The following is a 22,146-nucleotide window of genomic DNA, read 5'->3' on the forward strand; positions in this document are numbered from 1 at the left end:
CTTCTTCTGATTGGGTTACAAAATATAACTCCCTCTTAGTTCTTTCTATATCTTTTTCTCTTCTTTTATGGATTAATTGAATATTATAATATCTTCCTCTTTTTGTTTTGATCCTTCCTAACCTAATTACTTTTTTCTTTCTATCTCACTTCAGATTTGGTCTTTTGATGATGTACTCTCTTCATTGTTCCTTTTTCACTTGATCAGTTTAATGTGCTTTCTTCCCCTTTAACAACAATGCCAAAGACATGTACTCAACACTTGGCATCTTTAATATATGTAGATATAGGCTTTTTTAGGTTCTTCAATTTTCTCCCTTTATCACCTTTCTTGTAATTGATTTGTAATTCCAGTTCTATAATTACTTTAGGCAACTCGTAAAGTAAGATCCACTGCATCAATTTATATAAAATGAATGTTAGCTTGTTTGATGTAGGGTACTCCCTTTGTCTTTTGCATAGCCTTTGATAGAGGTATCACCCCTAGTTTACCTCTTAGATACTCATAAGTATCCTTAGGTAATGCTTTTGTGAAGATATCAACAATTTTCTCTTTTGTGTTAATATATTCCATCTTCACCTTTTTATCTTGAACCAATTCCCTTACATAGTGATACTTGATTGCAATGTACCTTGTCTTTGTATGCATTATAGGATTCTTTGATATATTGATATCACTTGTATTATCACAATAAAGTGTCATTGGTTCTGTGATTTCTTCCTTCATTCCCTTAAGTAGTTGTTTGATCCCAGTAACATACTCTGTTGTAGTACTAGATTGGGAAGTACAACTCTACTTCTTGCTAGTCCATGTAACAAGTCTTTTGCCTAAGAAGAATGCTCCTCCACTGGTGCTCTTTCTATCATAAATATTTCCAGCCCACTCAGCATCAATGTAGACTTTCAGTTCAAACTTTTTATTCTTCTTATAGTATAAACCAAACTCTTATGTTCATTTCAAGTATCTCATTATCCTTTCCACATCCATCAAGTGATTCTCTCTAGGATTAGTAGAGAATCTTGCAACTATCCCCATAGCTAATGTAATATATGGTTTGTTGTGTACTACATATTGCAATTTTCTAATCATGGATCTGTATATGTTTGATTTACCTTAGTTGAATCATAATTGTTTGATAGCTTGAGTGTTGTCACCCTAGGTGTACTTACTAATTTTGAATCCTCTAGTCCAAATGTATTCAATATCTCTTTGACATATTTTGACTAAGTGATAAATACACCATATTTCATCTGATATACTTGTAATCCCCCAAAAAATTTGATCTCACCAAACATTGACATTTTAAATTCTTGCTTCATCTGATTTGCAAAATCCTTACACAAAGCATCTTGTCCTCCAAATATGATATTATCATCAAATATTTTAGATAACAGTATACCTTTTTCTTTATCTATCTTCATGTAAAAGTTGTTGTTATCATCTATTCTTTCAAATCCAATCTTAACAAGATAAGTATGAAGTCTCTCATACCATGCTCTTGGTGCTTGTTTCAATCCATATAGGGCTTTGTGCAGTCTACATACCATATTTTTATTATTTTTATCAAAAAAACCTTTTGGTTGTTCTATATAGAATTTTTCTTCTAATATACCATTCAGAAATGCAGATTTGACATCCATTTGATAAACTCTGAAACCTTTGTAGGTAGCATAAGCAAGTAGAATTCTCACTCCTTCCATTCTTGCAATAGGAGAAAATGTTTCACCATAGTCAATTACTTATTCTTGGTTGTACTTGTTGGGCATTCATTTTGCATGAGGTCAATGACATGAATCCATAGTGTAATTCCTCTTTTGAAAAGAAAATCTTTTTAAGGATCCACTCCAAGGTTCAGTGTTTGTCTTGCGACCTACCAAAATCCACTCAATAGAAGATAAATGTGAATGTTCATGAGGAGGCCTTTGCTGGTTCCAAAAACTCTTTTACCTTGGAATCAAGTAAAATATGTTCACTGTCTCAAAATATCACACCAAAAGAACAATGTTTTTGTATTTTTTGTTTTTTAATGAATGCAACTCTAACAATGCAGCTACTATGAGGTCCTATTCTAATAGGTGGGTTAGCAAAGAAAATAATGAAACTGTAAGAAAATGATATGAAATCAAATAACTTGAATGTGAAATTCCTAAATGGACATAAGCTACAGAACAAAACACGTTGCGAGTTAAACCTTTGAAGAAATCGATAGGAGACCAATGAAAACAGGAGCAGAACTTCCTAGAATCCATTGATGCAATCATTGGTGAGAATCTATAAAAAATCGAATGATGTTTCACTCTTCATCAAATTGCAAGGCCATAGAAAGTGCACTCATGCGAGACAAAAAGCTATGTAGGCACAATCGAGTGATCTCTTTTCAAGCTCGTTACGTCAACAAAATTCATATATCTATAGCAAACACTAGAACTAAAAGATCGCACAACCAGAAACAACGCAATAAACCTTTGGATGAATCACAATCTCATGAATAAAATCCATAAAAAAATGACACATCCAGGCAAGAATAACTACACTCCGAATACTAACACCAAAAGCATGACTTTATTGCATAATAACAATGGCCCTTTTTACATTTTACAATGGGGTATTTATAAGAAATCGTCTCCTCAATTTGTGTTGAGAGTGAGAGATAGCTTGATGCAATAAAATGCTTTTAAAACATTTAAACAAACTAAATATATACAAACTGGTAATCTAACTGGTGCTTAGAGGGACTCCATCCATATTTTATTCATTAATTGGATGCATGAGCCCTTTACATGTCAAAAAATAATGAAAGCATGAGAGAGAAAGTAGGAGGAAGCCATCAGTCAAAGTGGAAGTTCATGGAGACACCAAAAATAGAAGCTGCCCCTTCACTAGGCGTGTGTTTGTGTTAAACTTGCTATCAGAATGTGCTCCCAATGCATGGAAAGTGTTATTTTTGGAACTGGTAGTCAATTGTCGATGCACCTCTGAATTGCGGAGCTACATGAAAATGCAGAGCTATAGACCTGCAGACCTACGGATCTACAGAGTTGTGGACTTGCAGAGCTGCAGAGCTCAATTCGCCAAAAAATCAAAGTTCTCAATTTTGAAAACAATTTTTGGGTTTTGCTCAAATGAGGTTTTAGATCACTTTTTGTATATGTTCCATGCCCTTTTTTGATGATTTACACCCTCTTTATAGCCAATTACTTTCATAAACTTACACTCCCTCTGCTTCTTCAATCGAAAAATCTCAAGGCACCTACATTGAATCTTGCCCCCAATAGCTGCATAAGATGAGGAACCTAATTTGTTTTATGTGTCAAACCTCTGTATCTTTGACCTTTGTCTTCTCTCCACCTATCAAATCCTTCCCAACGAGAAACCAAGTGATCCAGATTATCCAAGATGATCAAATGTTTGCAACTTTTTCATATTTTTTCACAAATTTTCTAGGCATTTTTAAATGACCTTTTTGGAGGTCTTCTGCTCAAGATTTCAAGTCAGAACCTTTGTCGGTCCCTAAAATTGGGCAGTTGAAGGCTCACTATTTTAGGGATTGAAATTAGATCTTCAGTTCTTCTTTTTAATGGTGTAAGCGGTTCTGAATTTCGAGGCCTGAGTCAAAAGTTATGATCTCGGCAAGTTGAGGATGCAATTTTTAACCTACAAAAGAAGCAAACATAAGTCCATAGAGTTAACAATGCATAGTAAAGAAACACTAGCTACTCAAACAAAACTGGAGGTGAATCCTAAAATCTGGCTAAGTCTGAAATCTTGAAGCCCTGAAATCTGGCTAAGTCTAAAATCTTGAAGCTCTACCTTGGTAATGCGCGTGCGTGTTGCCTTGGAGGCGCACGTGCACTCTGCCTTGGTGGTGCGCACGCGGCCCTCTGTTGGGACGCACGCGCTCCCTCTTGGCGGTGCACTTAGCCCTCTATGGCGGCGTGCGAGCACGCTTGGGGTGCGCAACCCTTGGTGGTGTGCGTGTGACCTCAATGGCGTGCTTGATTTTTTTTTTTTTAACTTATTTTTTTTGAAATAATTTTTTTTTTTAAATTTTTTTGTGTTTTTTCAATTTTATTTTTTTTTGTGATTTTTAAATTATTTTTTTACTTTTATTTTTTTTGGGCTCTAAACAAAAATTCTTCTCTTGACTCTCGAATTGTGAGTCTGGAAGTCAAAAAAAGTAGGGGGTCCCTATTCCTAGTGAGGAATGGGGCATGTGTTGTGGAGACCACAACAATACCCTTTGCAAACTAGTCTTGCTTTGTTTCTTGTCACCTCACCATCCTCATCTAACTTGTTTCTGAATACCCATTTTGTGCCAATCACATTCTTATCTTTTGGTCTAGGAAATAGACTCCAAATCTTGTTCTTTTCTATCTGCTAAATTTCTTCTTCCATAGCCTTGTACTAGTCATCATCTTCCAATGCATCTTTCACAGTCTTAGGTTCCTTCATGCTTAACAAACATAATTCATTTCTCAATCTATTTCTTGTCATTAGCCTTGCATCTTTGTCTCCAATGATTTGTAGCATCTTCTTCAGTAGGCATTCCTTCATAATAGTATACGAATGATTTGTATTCTTATGGTTCTTTTGTAGGTTTAGCCTCATGTACTTCTATAAACTCATCAAAATTCACATTTGCACATTCCACATTTTTTTTAGTGTTAGTATTTAAACACTTATAAGCTTTACTTCTTGTGGAGTAACCAAGGAATATACCTTCTTCACTTTTTGTATCAAACTTTCCACTCCTAACATCTTTAAGAATATAGCATTTTCTTCCAAATACCTTAAAATATTTCACATTTAGTGGATAACCATACCATAGTTCAATAGGTGTTGAATGGGTACCTTTCTTTACATGGTTGAAGGTGTATACAACAATACTTATAGCTTCTTGCCTATATTTTAGAGCAACATTCTTTTCCATCATGAGTGTTCAGGCATAGTCCATTATAGACCTATTTCTTCCTTCAGAAATTCCATCTTATGGAGGGGTCCAAGGTGTAGATGATTGTGTCTTGATTCCTCTGTCATTATAGAATATTTCAAACTCATTTGAAGTGAATTCTCCTCCTCTATCTGATCTCAAGCATTTCAAATTCTTACTTGTTTCTTTTTTTGCTCTTGCCAAGTACCATTTAAACATTTGAAAAGCATCTAATTTTTGTTTTAAAAACATGGTTGTCATCATCCTAGAGTAATAATCAACAAATAGCATTATATACTTATCTCTTTTGTAGCTTTGCACTTCAATAGGTCCACACAAGTCAGTATGAACTATTTTAAGTTTTTCCTTAGAGGTATAAGCTTTATTTTTAAAGCTTGACTTTGTCATCTTGACTAGCTGACATTGTTTGCACGTTATATTTTTTGGTTTCTTCAATTTAGGCAAACCTCTAACTCTTTTCATGTTACTAATACTAATCAGATTATCAAAATTAACATGACATAATCTCTTGTTCCAAAGCCATACATCATCAAATTTATCAATAAGACAAGTAGCATCTTCTATAACCAGATAGAATAGATTACTACTAGTTTGATCACCTTTTCCAATCAAGTTTCCATTTGTATCATATATATTGGCTAATTAATTTTCAAACTCAACTTTGAATCCCAAATTATTCAATTATGACATACTTAACAAGTTATAATTCAATCCTTCAACATAATAAACATTGTCACATGAAATCTTGTCTATGAGTTTGATTGACCTGTTTCCTTTTATCAAACATGGTGCATCATTACCAAATCTTACACTATTTCCTTCATAACAGGTTAAGGTAATGAACTTAATTTTGTCTCCAGTCATGTGATGTGAGCATCCATTGTCAATGATCCATTTATCATTTTTGTTCACACAAGTTATAAGTGCAGTTGCCTCATCCTCATCAGATTCATCCTTCATTGCAACATATACCACTTCATCATCATTTTCATCAGAGTCATGTTCATCAACAATATAGCATGACCTCTTGTCTTCGTCTCTATATTCTCTTCCATCTTCTTCTCTTCTATTTTTTTTCTTGTTTCCTTCTGTGTAGTTTTTCTTTTGTGTACATCTTGTTACAATAAAACCAACTTCATTGCAATTGCAACAAATGATAGGTAATTTACCTTTGAACTTCCTTTTTCCTCTTTGAAATCTTCTTGCTAGCAATCCTTCCAATTGTTCAATGTCTTCCTCATCTATGTTATTGTCACTAGATGCATACTTTATCTTTATTTTCTTCTTCTTCTATTTTACCTCCTCAGAATCCTTCAATAAAAAATTTCCTTTGAAAGTTTATTCAATACTTTTTGGTCTATAGTTGTCAAAATTGAGAACTCAAAAGTAGTGAGTCTTCCTACCAAACATTCAAGAGTTAAATTATCTCTTGGTATACATCTTAACTCTTGGATTGTAGATATTTTAATGGAATACATAGGCAATAATGTTCTCAAGACTTTACTTAGCACAGTGTCATCATCTATTTTTCCAGGAGCACATTTTATTGCACTAATAATTTCTTTTATTCTAGCAACATATTGAGAAATATTCTCACCTTCTTCCATTCTCATGTTATCAAACTTACCTCTGAGGCTCTCTAACTTGGCTCTTTGAACATTTTTCTCTCCTCCATAGATGATGTGTAAGGCATCCCACATCTTCTTTGCATTGTTAAGGCCTTTGATATCATCAAATTCAGCATAGCTTAGGACAGAGGCAATCTCAAACATCGTCTAATTTTTTTCTTTATTTTTCTTCAAATCTGTAGCAGTTAGGGCTCTTGTTGTATCAACATGTTCCACTACAATGCAAGATTGTGCATAATCTCCAAGTCCTCCAAGGTGTAGCTTCATCAAACTTTTCCATGTAGAAAAGTTATCTATGTTAAGCTTGGGTACCTCTCTTTTTGACATCTTGATCTTTGTGCTTTTAGTACCTTAAAATTAATCCTCTTAAGTAGATGGATCTAATACCAATTATTGGAATTCTTTTAGAATAATTGAGAGGAGGGCGGGGGGGGGGGGGGGGGTTGAATTAGTTATTCGAGGTCTAGATGTACAAATAAAACTTTTCACAATTCAGTGAACCCATCAACCATGCATGCATTCATATGTGTTACCTAAAATAGATATGTTACTATTAAATCAACTTGTAGAAATGTAAAATATGAAACACAACATATCCATTACCACATTTGACACAATGATTTAATGTCGAAACTCAATTTCGGAAAAGCCACCAGTGACATGCTACTCCTTTTTCACTCTTTTGAAGTGATGCCTAATTAAAGGTTACAATACACACTATTAAATGTGACTCAATTAAGAGATTTCAGTCACCCTAGCAAAAGTGAGGCTTGTTAGAGGACTTTAGGCCATTCACATGGAATGCCACCCTATTAAAGAATTTTTCAATGACTGTTAAGTCAACCTTACTCCAAAGGATTTACCCTAGGCTGATACAATTGTTAGAAAGTAATAGTAGAGCTTTGATCTAATACAACTTACAAACTTCCTTGTAGATTATAGATCACTATTTAGTCCTCAACTCTTCTTAGCTTCCATTCTTTGCAACTCTGACAGCTTGTTCACACTACAAGCATTCATCCTCTTTAAGACTTCTAGCTTAGTACGCCATTGCGGACTTCTTCACTTGGCTCACTTGATAAAGACAAGCCCCTTTCCTTCTCCTTATCATATTTTTGTGCCAAACTCTCTAATCCTCTACTTCATGACTAGACATTCCTACATATAGGAAATTAGAACACTTTTCTTGCACATTATCCATCACCAAAATTAGGGTTTTTGATGGATTAGGTAGTATACAATGTATCTACACCATATCTTTTCTTTTCTAGAGACTTCTCTTAGAATCCATTTCATTTCACCTCCAAAATGGTTTACATAAGATTCTATGCCACCAGATCATCAATCTTATCTTCCTCCTAATTCACAAGTTCCAAGAAGAAAAACTTGTCACGTTTTATTTGGCAAATCTTTGATCTTTTTCATAATCCAGTAGCTCGACATTATCAACATTTTGATGCTCGATACATACTGCATTACTTGGCATCAACTATAAAATCACTCGGCAACAACTAGATTTTATTGGTGCTCGACATCAACTAAAAATTACTTGGCACCTACTAACTTGCTCGACATCCACTAGAATTTTCTTTTACTTGGCTCCAATTGACTTTTTTCTCAACTTGCACTAACTTTTCTCGAAACCTACTATCCACTTGGTCAAGCTTGGAAAATAAACTTTGTTTAACTTTATTCTTCTAAACTTTTTAAGTGTAGCTAGTCATTTTGTAACCTCAAGTAGATCATCAATACATTATGTTATTATCATCTTAACAATTCTTGTACTTTAATACATAATCATAACTCAACCTTTCCTCTAGGTACTTTTGTTGCATCTTGTTGATCAAATCCTCATCATCAATCAACTATGTAATAGTACTTGAAACATATAATCAATTGTCTTACTAGCATGTAGAAGGTTTGACATCAATGACAAAACAATGATTGAAATACATAATCTTATCAGAAATATTTCTAATCAAATGATCTTTTCAATCATATATCAACAACCTTGCATCATTTGAAATCTCATTTTTCCTCTCAATCTCAAGTGTTGGTCTTCATAAGAATTCTTTAAAAGAGTTTTTCTCCTAGTTGAATACTAACAACCTTATGCAATATAGATAAACTTGTACATTATTAGATAACTTGAGAGCTATCTTCTTTTATTCCCTAGCTAAATTTGAGAGTGAGTTTCCATTATCATTTTCATACTTGCATCTATCTCATTACCAATCAATCATCTTCACTCATCATGTCCTCTTTTTCTTTATGCTAAAAGTATGAGAGCATCAACATTTCATCTACAAATGAGGTCTTGCTCCATAGGAAAAGGGAATGGGGAAGTTCATAGGAGCATTGGGTTTGATTTGATTTATCACTTTTATTGTGTTTTCACAAAGTATTGTCCTCCTTGATAATGACTAAATTCTTATGAGTCACTCACTAATAGTTGGTCTTGATTAGGGTTCTTAGTTTTGTCTAAAATCTTTAATTGCCATCATTTATTTTAAAAATATTTTGAATTTCCAAAATATATTAAATATGTTTTATAAGATAAGTATATTAAAGAAATTGTGTGTGTGTGTGTGTGTGTGTGTGTGTGTGTGTGTGTGTGTGTGTGTGTGTGTGTGTTTCTACATTTATTAGATCTTTTAAATTTGATGTATAAATGTATGTCACTTCATGTCTATTGAATAAATCACTTATAATTATAGTTATTTTAGACATATGATATAATCCTTAGTTAAAAAATAAACATATAAATTTATTGGAAAAATATGCAATATAAAAAATTTAAATGTCAATATATTATTAGGATATTTGATGGTATGAAAAGAGCAATAAAGGTTTGAGATCTAGGTCATATCATTATTGTTACAAGCATTATGGGATGAGTTTTTCTATTGCACATCTACAATTAAATTTCCATGTGAAACAATCCGTTGTTCTAGAAATTATTGGTCATGTGCATCAAGAAAGGCCTTATATTGGTACTAGTATTAACAATATTGTTAAGTCAAGTGAAATTTAGGCAACAAGGATGGTAATTGACTGGCTACATATTGTAGAGCATAGTGAGTCTAGGGATATTTAACCCATGGAGGAATAAACCAAGTCTTTATTCTTTCATATTTTTGGGTTTAGTATTTGGTCTTTTGTGGGGGAGAATCGATAAAACATAGAGATATGTTGAGGAAATCTTTGGGTGGTCGCAATGATATTTGAGATAAAGATATCATTTTGAAGACATTATTGATCTCTAATAGGGATTTCCATAGTTATTGGTTGGGGACTCCTCTCAACCGATAAGGGAACATATTTTATTTTTCACTATTAGGTAAGTTCTCATTTGGATGATCATTTATATTGACTAGGGTGTCTATAGGTAAAGGATTGATTATGTGTGTGGGGGTTAATATATAATCACTGATATTTAAAACTTTAAACAACTTCAAATATTGTTACCAATAAGATTGAGTTCCACCTATAATATTGTTATGAGTTAAGTGCATAAATATCCATACTAAATAGTAAAAGTAAACTCATTATAGGAAGACTACTGTTTATCTTGTGGAAACTCAATTAGGGTGAAAACAATGATGTGAGAATGGTGCCCAAAAATACAGTACTCTTTTGGAATATTGTTTGTTTGGAGCTTTCACACTTAAGAGTTACAAAATACTGTTAAGTGTACCTTGTTAGAGGATTTTCCTCCAGATTTTTTAAGATCTTTACTTTGTTAGGAGATTTCTTAGCTAAGGGGTACAAAATATTGTTAATGTACCTTGTTAAATAATTTTTCTGTCTTAGGATTTTTACATTGTTAGGAGCTTGCTTAATTAAGGGTTACAAAATATTATTAAGTGTACCTTGTTAAAGGATTTTCCTCCATAGTTGTTAGGATCTTTACGCTATTAGGAGTAACCTCGCTAAAATATTTCAACACTCAATTCAAAGAATTCAACCCTGTTAAAGGTTTTGCAATAGACTAATTAAGGTCGTCCTTTCAAGGGATTTCGACTGTTACAATGGTAAGAAGATAATAGAAAAAAAATGATTTCAAGATTGAATGACCTTGCTATATCAGATTCATTTAAAGACCTTCAACATAGTAACATGCCATTTAATATTATCTTTCTACAACTTCAAACACAACTCACTTACTTCTTCTATGCTCTGAGTATCTTTGTCTATAGTTTCTACTCTTCTTCCTTTTCAACTACTCTTCTTCCCATCATGATACCCAAATTTTCCTTCTTTCTTTCCCTTAAGTATATTGTAAATCATGAAAACCCTAAACTTAAATCCAATGATAATATACCATCCTTTTATGTAGAAACTTTTCAAACAATTTTTCTTTCCTAACCTAATGCTAACTTTGATTTTTTTTGTATGTAGATAAGGTATTCAGTATCTCGATAAGTCCTCCTCAAATAGTCTATTAGGAAATTCTACAACTATCATTTCTTTCATCATTTATTCCAACTATTACATGATAACTCTCCTTTTAACTATTATTTCTAGTTTCCCTTTCTTAACATTTTTGTATAATATTATTTCTGAAGATATGGTTATAGGTCACAATAATATGCCAAGCATTTTGGCATCAATATCAAATACTATAATAGATGAGTATGCAATCTATAGATTATTTTCTTCATCAAGAACTTGTATATTAATTATGCTGGCAACCTTGTACTTTAGCATTGATGGAAAACCATAACATACTTTTCCAAAAATTGTCTGCTCCATACAATATGATTTTCTAATTTTCAGCTTAGCTATCTGTGTTTGACTCCTCCTTCATATGTTTTGTCACTTTCTCCATCATTTCTCCACCTTTTTTTGTATCACTTTCTCCCTTGTTCTATCACTTTCCACACCTTTGAAAGAAATTCCAAAGGCACTAAACCTTTAGAAAAAAATACTTCATCGTCATTTTCTATTCAACTTCTATATTCATCTTCTAGACTACTCCTTCATGAGAAGCTCATTCCTACACGTTTCCATATAGATGATGTGCTATTATGCACTTCATGAAATGATACACTACATGTCTCCTAGTTGATTTATGACAAAGTTTGGATACTTAACTTTCTTCTCAAGTAGTCAGATATCTCCCTTGGTAGCAGTTTTGTGAATATATCAACAACTTGTTCCTTGGTGGGAATATACTCTAGTATGACTTCTTTATCTTGAGCTTGTTCTCTTAGAAAATTATATTTGATAGTACATATAAATTTTTTTGAGTGCATTACTGGATTGTTTAATATATTGATAGAACTTGTGTTGTCACAATGTATCACAACTAATTCATCATTCTTTTCTTATATTCCTTCCAGTATCTAGTTTACCCATCCAACTTGATAACAATTTGTTGTCTCTACAACATATTGAACTTCTACAATTGATTGTTAGATACAATATTGCTTCTTACTAATTCATGAAAATAATCTTTCTCCTCATAAAAGTGCTCCTCTACTTGTGCTTTTTTTATTATCAATGTTACCTACCTAGTCTGAATTTGTATAAACTTTAAGATTAAATTCTTGTCACCTTTTATACCATAGTCAGTAATCTTCACTACCTTTAAGATATGAGAATATCCTTTTAACTTCTATTTGGTGTGACTCGTTTGGTTTTGATGAGAATCTCACAATGATTCCTACTGCATGAACTATTCTAGGTCTAGTATGGTCAACACATTGTAACTTTCCAATCAATGATCTATGAAATGTTTCATTCACTTCCTTATATTTGTCTTCCTCAAATAGCTTTCAATCAACAATCATTGGTATACTACAGGTTTATATTCCTCCATCCCAAATGTTTTTAATAACTCTTTTATGTACTTTGAATGAGTTATAGAGATCTCATCCATCACCATTCTACTTGAAGTCCAATAATAATTTTATTTTCCAATCATAGACATCTCAAACTCAATCCTTATGCTTTCAAGAAATGATTTACTTAATGATTCATCTCCTTCAAAGATTATGTCATCCACAAAGATATCATAAATCAAGACCTTATTTGTACTTTCAATCTTAAGATATAAGTTACCATTTCATTGGTTATTACAAATCCTATTTTTGTAAAGTAAGAATGTAGCCTTTCATACCATGCTCTTAGTGCTTGTTATAGTCCATATAGTTCCTTGTGTACCTTGAATACTAAACCTTTTCCCTGTTTGGTAATAAATCCTTCAAGTTTTTCAATGTATACTTCCTCTTCCAATACTCCATTCAAAAATGTTAATTTTATATCCATTTGATAAATTTTAAATCCTTTGTAAGCTAGATATGCCAGTAGTATCCTTAGGCCTTCCAATCTAGAAAATAGTGCAAATGTCTCTCCATAATCTAATTCCTCCTCTTGTGTATAACATTTACAAAACAATCTTTTCTTATTTCTTATTACTTCTCCAATTTCATTCAATTTATTTCTTAAAAACCACTTTATTCCTATCAAAATTTTATCCTTAGTTTAGGGATTCAGTGACCATGTCTTATTCTTATAAAAATAAAATTAGTTCTTCCTTCATAGCCTGTATACAATATTTATCACTTAGTGTATTTGTCACCATTTTAGGTTTCACTTTTGATATTAGGCACATTGTGTTCCTTTATCTTGATTTAATTTTTTTTTTAATACTCTTGCATTCTCATCTCGAATTATGTCTAACAAACTATGGTTGATCCTCATCCATCTTGGTGTATTAGGTTCTACATTTTGATTTTACTCCTTCTTTTTCTCTTTTTGTGTTGTTATCACTTGAGTGTTATCAATTCATGTAGTCACATGTTGTGCTTCTATATTATTAGATTCAAAATATATCATCTCATTGTATTCTTCTAGTTTCTTGCTTCTATTTTGTTCATTCTATTTAGAGAATTCGTCTACCTTCACTTTGGTGCTTTGAACTATCTAATTTGTTTTCAAGTCTAAAAACTTGTATGTGTTTCTTTTGGTTGAGTATCCCATAAATATTTCTTCTACACTCTTATTTTAAAATTTCCCATTTCTTTAATCCTTCTTGGTATAGAACTTGCTTCCAAATATTATGAAATAGCTTATATTGGGTATCCTTCCATACTAAATTTCATACGTTGTCTTGTTTACTCCTTTTCTAGGTTATACTTGATTAAGTGTATCAATTGTTGTACTTATGGATTCTCTCCAGAAGTTATGTGATACCTTGTTCTAACTTAATAAAGTTCTTATATATTTTACTGTAGACCTTTTTCTTCTCTTTGCACTACCATTTTTTTGGGGTGTTCTTTGTGTTGTCAATTGTATTTTGATTTTCTTTTGCTCATACCGTTTCCAGAACTCACTAGATGTGAATTCACCTCCTCTAGATATGTTCTAAGAAGTTTCAAATTTTTTCTTGTTTCCTTCTGCACTATCACCTTTTATTTTCTAATTATATCATTTGAATGCTTCTAACTTTTCCTTTAAGAAGAAAAAAAACATCATCCTTGAATAATCATCAACAAATAATATAAAGATTTTTTCTCCATTCTAGCTTTTAGGACCTATAGGACCATCAAAATTTGTATGTACTAAATCTAATATGTTGTGAGTTTAACATTCTTTACTTCAAAAACTCGAACAAGTCATTTTTTCCAAATTGACACTACCTATATACAATATTTTCCTATTTATTCACCATCAAAATTTCTCTTACACTTTGTCCTGTACTTTTTTTTTCTAGACTATCAAAATTTACATGACATGGTCTCTTACACCATAATTAACATTCTTAAATTTTTGCAATTGGAAAATGACCTAGTGAGCTATGTAACTTGAAAAGCTTATCGTTTTGGTTATCATTGTTAACAACTAGTTTTCCATTCCTTTTGAATATTCTACATTTTTTGCTACTAAATACAAATTTGAAACCATTGTTGTTCAATTGAGAAACACTTAAAAGATTATATTGTAAATTTTCTTCCCAATAAACTTTATAAAAAATAATATCATCTATTAAATTGATTGTAGCTTTTCCTTTTATTATGAAGAATTATATGTTTCCAAAGTTTACTCAACCTCTATCCCATTGCTCTATAATAACTTGTCCTTATCTCTAGTGATACGGTGAGAGCAGTCGCTTTCAATGATCCTATCATTGTTTTTGTGCATGCTTTAGATTAGTGGTTTTTCTTCTCCAATAACATCCTTGTCGGTAGATGACTCTTCTTTCACAACAAAAAAGACATATTTCCTCATCATATCCACATTTATCATCTTCATTTTCTTCATCCTCAGCTATATAACATGTCTTCTTGCCTTTTATCTAAAATGTTTTTTATTTCTATATTTTTTAACCTTTTTTTTCTCTTTATTTGATTTTTGGGGACATCTATCTACAAAATGACTAATTTTCCTATCATTAAAACATGCAATATGACTCTTTCCTCTGTATATACCCTTGTATTTGGAAAATATTTTAGTGATCAAAGCTTCCTGCTCTTTCTCTTCTATTGCAAGTCCCTCATACTCTCTTTCATCAACAAATCATCTTCTTTGGTGTGGTTCCTCACCTTCTTAAGCTTGAAGTGCCACTTCACTAGTTGATTGACTATTATCATTATTTATTAGCTCAAACACCATTAGCCTACTAATAAGAGAATCAATAGTAATCTTTTTTTATATCAAATTTTCTAATATTGTGTATAATAGAAACTCTAATTTCCTATTTGTTAGGTAGCGTTCCCAACATTTAACTTACAACTTCACTCTCTTCAATTGTTCCTCGAGGTCCTTTGATTGTAGAAACAATTTCTTGATTCTTCTCCCATGGTACACTGTTAAGTGTACCATGTTAAAGGATTTTGCTCCAGATCTATTGGGATCTCTAGTCTATTAAGAGTAACCTTGCTAAAGGATTTCAACACTCTAATATAAGAATGATACCATGTTAAAGGTTTTACAATAGACTGATTTAAGGCCACCCTTGCAAGGGATTTCAATTACTTCAATGGTAAGAGGGTAATAGAAAAAAAAAATCTATAGATTGCACTAGCTTTCTATATCAGATCCTTTTGAAGCTCTTCAACACAATAACATACCATTAACCTTTCTCTTCCCTCAACTTCTATCACAACTCATTTACTGCTTTTGAACTTTGATAGCTCGATCTACAGTTCCTACTCTACTTCCTTTTCAGCCACTCTTCTTCTAGTCATTATACACAAACTCATCCTCTTTCTTTCCCTTAAGTATATTGTAAATCATGAAAACCCTAAGCCTAGATCTAATGATCAAAATACCATCATTTCATGTAGAAACTTCTCGAACAACATTCCTCACCTTAACCTAATGTTGGCTTTGACTTTCTTGATACACCGATAAGGTATTCACTATTCTGATAAGTCCTTCTCCTCTGATAGTCTAATAGTCAATTCCATCAGTAACACTACTTTCATTGTTTATTTGAAATGTTACCTAACAAGTCTCCTTTATGTTATTCTTTCTTTGTGCCCTTTCTCAACTTCTTTGTATAAAATTCTTTCTAAAGATATGGTACTAGGTTAGATTAATATGCCAAGCATTTTGACATCAATGAAAAATAATATAACTGATGATCATGCAATCTATAGATTCATTGCTTCATCAGTAACTTGTAGATAAGTTATGGCAATAGGGTCTTTTTTGGTTGGTTTTCTGATTGTATTGCCCTTCATTTCTGATAAGAAGCTTCAATCTATTGAGAGGGTCTTTTGTTGAATAGAAACCAATTGGTTCCATGTATTATCTTCATTACCAATATGGTGTTCATCATTCCACAACCTTGTCGATTGGGGTTGTTTTTGCATGACAAAGTAATGATGTCTAGCAATCAGTTTGTTCATATCGATAAGGTGGGGCCCAATTCATTGATAGGGTGGACTACAATATTGCACAATATTCCCACTTTTTTATTCTATTGGTGACAATAAGCTCTGTTTAGACATATTGGCTGTTAAGGAAGTTTCCCTATAGAATATACTTGCTTTTGACATTAGTATGCATAATGTGTCAATTGTTGTGGGAATTCATACTAATCTATCTTCAATTGGTGACTATATACCAATTAGTGATAACATTTGTTGAGATTTGTCGATGAGTAGCTTATTTTAGTTATTATTTTTGGTTGGTTCTTTGGTTTGCATCATTGTAGCCGATGTTATAAGGGAATTTTGTAGCTCTAACATTTACTATCGTACCTTTCGTATTTGGTGGCAATTGAAGGGCTTTTTTTTTTTTTTTAATTCTTTCCTCCATAAACCTTTTGAACTAGTTTATATATTAATAAAATATTAAAGTCTTGCCACTTACGTCAAAAGACAAAAATAAAAATACTATATTATTATAAAATCTCCATTATAAATAAAATATATTTGATTAAGAAAAACCCACATACTCTTGTTAACTTGTTAACATTTTAAGTCAAAGTTGAATTATTGAATCAAATTATTGTCTTGTAATTGTTCCCTTAAAATACACATTATATACAATGAAGCTAGTCAAAATCACATTTATATTAAACTTTTTTAATCATCAAATAATAATATTATTATAAAACTAGAGAGAAATATGTTGCTCATTAAATTACATTTATGAAAATATTAACAAGGTATACATAATTAATAAATCCTCCATAAAATCTTGAATGATGCAAATAATCTTGTCTCATAATATAAAATTGACAACCATACACAAATTTAAACGTTGCATATTTCGTCTCAACCAAATGTTTTTGGGCCTTGATATTTTAAATAGCATTATATTACTTTTCGTGGGTGCGAATGAACGAATAAAACACGGATTAAGTGAGTGCATAGAATCACGTCATTAAAGAAAAATATCCCTCCTCAATTGACTTTTTCTAAAAGTGTCTTAAATATCATTAAATTTCTTATCATATTGCGTGTATTATAGGCATGTTCTATGGTTTTTATTCACGAGAGATTTAGAATATTCGGCATAAGTATTAAAATATGATATGTGGGGAATTGATTGTGTTTCTATCTTGTGCCCATTCATAAATGCTTTATTGTTTAATGATATGTTAAATTTATTTGAGAATGCTTTTCAACTTTTATAAATTATTTAGAAAGTCCTTAGAATGTTCGATATATATTGACATATGATTATTATATTGAAATATGAATTTTATTTTAATTTTAATTTTCTTTCTACATTGATGATTCATTTTAATGTTAGTGATCGTCATTAATTTATTTTTATTAGTCCTTGTCGCCTATAGGCAGGGACTAATGTTTTCACTGCATTTCTCTATTAGTTCCTTCCTAGAGAATCAGGGCAATTGTTAAAACAATGCCATAAAAATCCACTTCTTACTCCATTTCTATTTATCACTAATTTGTTGTTGAATTTCACTGCATTTCTATTGGCTACCCATGATTTTCCCAGATATATTTTTATTTTGTTGACCTAAAACTCAACTTTTTGGTAGCTTGGTTTCCACTTGTTCATTGCAACATGCCCCTGCTGCATGTTTTGTTGGCATGACTCCATAGACTTGCGTGACCCTTGCCTGTTCCTGATGGAGGTCCCTTTATTATTAGAACTCCACTTTACCACTGCACAAAATTCCTCCTCATTTCACCTAGTGATCATCAGGCGCATCTTTCTACCCTCTTTCACTATTCCATTTTATTTTCTTCCTTTTGTTCTTAATCTACATCAATGTGTCAAATTTCAGCACCAAATGTTGAACCTTTGCCTCTAGAGCTAGACATTTTTTTTAGTCCCTTTGTTGTTACAGTGCATTAGACGATGTATTCTCATAAATGAATCACCCAAAAACCTTAGAAAGTAAAGCCAAACTTTTATTGTTGTATTGTCAAAGCCTGTGCAAATAGTCTCAACTACATTGTTCTCTCCATAGAAGACATGATAAATAAGAGACTTTGTTTTTGCTTTATGTATCCCAATTCAGACATAATTACTTTGTTTGCATATATAATATTGTAAACTATAATAGACCAACCAAATCATTATAGATTGATCTAAGTTCTTTCATAGTAATTGTATGTATATGTATTCTATATCAAAGTTACTAGTTTCCAACCAAGTAGTTGTGTATAATTCCATCTATTTTCTTATGTTATGCCATTGCCTTGAACTTATCTTAAATTTTTCCATAGTAATTGTACATAAATCTACTTTCTCATGTTATGTCACTGCTAACTTCCAAGCAAATAGAAATGTTCCATAATAGAATCTTACAATTAAAGACAAAATGTGTTCACAAATTGTTGAATGCAAACACAACTTATAATCACCCAAATCTTACATGCTACTAGTTGTAAATATCAATTACTAACTTTGTTATACTAGAAGCCATGAGCAGTCATGTTTCTAGATTCTACAACTATGAACAAAAATATACTATTATTGTTTAATCATATTTACTATTATTCAGTAATCATTTCAACACTTTAATGTTTTCACTAGTTTTAAATGAATCAATGGAAAGATTGTAAAAGCAAAAAACTAGTTTAAACGCCAATGTACAATCTGAAATCAATGTTCCTCCAACAGTTTTGGTCAGCGGAGCTTCATAGTTATTGTTGCATTGATAAGCACATGTGCTACATTCACAAGTCCTTCTACCTAGCTAACATACACCTCTCCTGTAGCCTGCTAGAGGTATGGACTAGTGCTCCACAAAGCCCTTGTTTTAAATACAATTTATTTATTTTATTTTATTTTAGATAGAATTTTTTTAAATATAAAATTCATATTATATTTGTTTCACATTTTAGATATATTGGTAATAATTGAATATAATTGTAAATATTATAATTGATGAAATAAAAAATATAAAAAATATTGTCAAAATTTGTGTGTCAAGGAAATACAATTTATAAAAGGAAAACAAATGTCCCAAATGTAAAGAAAATGGTACAAATAGTTACATCCATCCAAAATGTATCCATAATTGGTCACTCATTGTTTATCCTAATGTAATTGTATATATAGTATATAAGTGCATTCCTTACACAATCAAAATTTTCATAGTAATGTGATTTTTATTGTGGAGATTATTGTATTTTATATTAAAACAACCAAAATTAGGGGGCTAAGCCTTATGAACTATTGTGGTTTGACAACGCATGCCCCATTTTCATGCAGAAAATAGGGGCCCCGTAGATTTAAATTCCCCTCCAAGGCATCTAGCATGGAGCCCCGATCATTTTTTACCCTCCCCTAGGTCTAGGTCAAACCTCAGTCTCTATCTGGGAAGGTTCAGGTAGTTGGAGATAGTGAAGAAATCTATTTTTAGACTCTATTACTGATTTAAGTGGACACATGTGGACATGTGTACTACAACCTGTCATGGGCACCTACTAGTTATAACTTCATGAAACACTTTCCAACCAAGCTCTGATACCACTATAATGGATACCCTAGAAACAACTCTTATACCACTACAATGGGCACCTAGTGGTTATAACTTCATGAAACACTTTGCAAGAAAACTCTGATACCACTGTAATGGACACCCAGGAATGCCCAAAAGCTGAACCAAAGCTGAAATTATATTAATGTTGAAAATGTTGCAATCAATTACAAAGAGATGTATTCCAAAGGTCAAACCCTAAGGGAATGACGTCTAGAATGTTACAACAGAGAATGAACATCCTCTATTGCCAAAAGAAGGGAGTGTGATTCACACATCCAAGCTCTTATCAAATGCAAGTTATAATCATCTGATACAATAATACCATGATCAGCAATGAGACTTTCAACCCTATTTATCCTTTTCTTCATCCTTCTGGAAGGAACTAAAAAATTAATTAATTGCAAGAGCTAGAAGCTTCCTCCTTCCAATAATTAATGCGTACCCTAGAAATTCCTCCCTAGAAATAATTAATTAAATCACGAGAGGCTTCTATCCTTCCAATAATTAATACATACCCTAGAAGCTATTAATACAAAGTTACCTTTTAATTTTTAATTGAATGACTTTAATTTTTCTTATCCTCCACTTAGACTTTGGAGAACGTGAGAGCTAAAAGATGCGATCATTACAAATCCGCCCTCCTTGAAATTGCTTCTCCTCAACCAATTAAGTAACATAATGAACTCCAACCTCCACCTGGATCCCAATTGAAGTAATATGTGATATCCATATGGAAGTTAAACCAACTACAAACCCGCATCAGCCGGACCAACCCCTATAGTCTAACATTCAAAACTTGTGCCGATGAAGTTAGAATGTCACCATAAGGAAACTCCATAGAAGATCTATGAAACGTCTTCTTCCCTGTATCCATCCACATAATATATATTGGACTGGAATGCATATTATCACCATCATGCATTGAAAAAGATGTAGCTGCAGATGAACCATATGTACTCATGCTAACTATATCAACAATAGGTGTTGCTGCATAAAATATATGGACATAGGAACAACATTAATTGCTGCAACAGAAAACTGAACCAAATTTGTAGTTGATGAAAAATCATAATCGTCAACATGTGTGGCTTCATTAGAAAATACATCAACCACTGCATTTATACCATTAAACTCCTTATTGGATGGTTCAACTAACACATAAGTGGCTGCTGATATGATAGTATCCTCATGTTCTCCTAATCCCACTATTACTACATCATCATCATCCCCTGACAAGGCTTCATATGTGGTCTCCTGACTTTGCATGCATGTCTCTACTGACTCCGCTGAAACACCAATATCACCAACATCAGAGTTGGGTGGCTCTATACTTGTCTCGATTCCACCTAAGGAATCAACTACCTCTTGCACTGGAGCAACATACAAATCTTCAATATTGATGCCCACTTGTCTAGCCATAAGTTGCAACATCATATCCATTCGCCTATTATGCCCTTGTTGCATCATATCCATTCACCTATTTTTATCCTGTTGCATCATATTATGCTCCTGTTGCATTCGTTGCCCCTCCTCTAATGTACCCAGTAACTTGAATATTACATTTTCTTGGTCAGAACTGGTATTTCTATCATCTCAGCCACCCATGCTGCTGTCTTATTCAAAGAATGTCTCCTCTGTGTCTGTATGACTGGATTGTATGTCCCTCTGCACAAATGAACTATCTTATTTGTTAAGTGAGTCTAAACTCCTACTTTGTCTTGCTCTGGTATTGCAAAAATTATAAAGCCCTTGTCACATGTTCAAACATAAATGTTGAAGATCTCCATAGGATGGCAGGACTTATGGCTCTGATACCACTATAATGGATACCCTAGAAATAGCTCTGATACCACTATAATGGGAACCTCTTGGTTATAACTTCATGAAACACTTTGCGAGCAAGCTCTGATACCACTGTAATGGATACCCTAGAAATAGCTCTGATACCACTGTAATGGGCACCCATTGTATGCATGAATATGTGGCCTATGCTAACACACACACTTCAACATGGTCCTTATTTGCAGATTCATCCCAGAATGAACATTGGATTGTTCATCTGAAAATCAACCGGCAAGGTGACCTGTTGCCTTCTATCTAAAGGGAATTGCTTGTTAGATATCCTTAGATTTGAGGTGTTTAAG

Source organism: Cupressus sempervirens, chromosome 2 (assembly GCF_028749045.1).
Source record: "Cupressus sempervirens isolate cs-2001-9-10 chromosome 2, ASM2874904v1, whole genome shotgun sequence".
Lineage (NCBI taxonomy): Eukaryota > Viridiplantae > Streptophyta > Pinopsida > Cupressales > Cupressaceae > Cupressus > Cupressus sempervirens.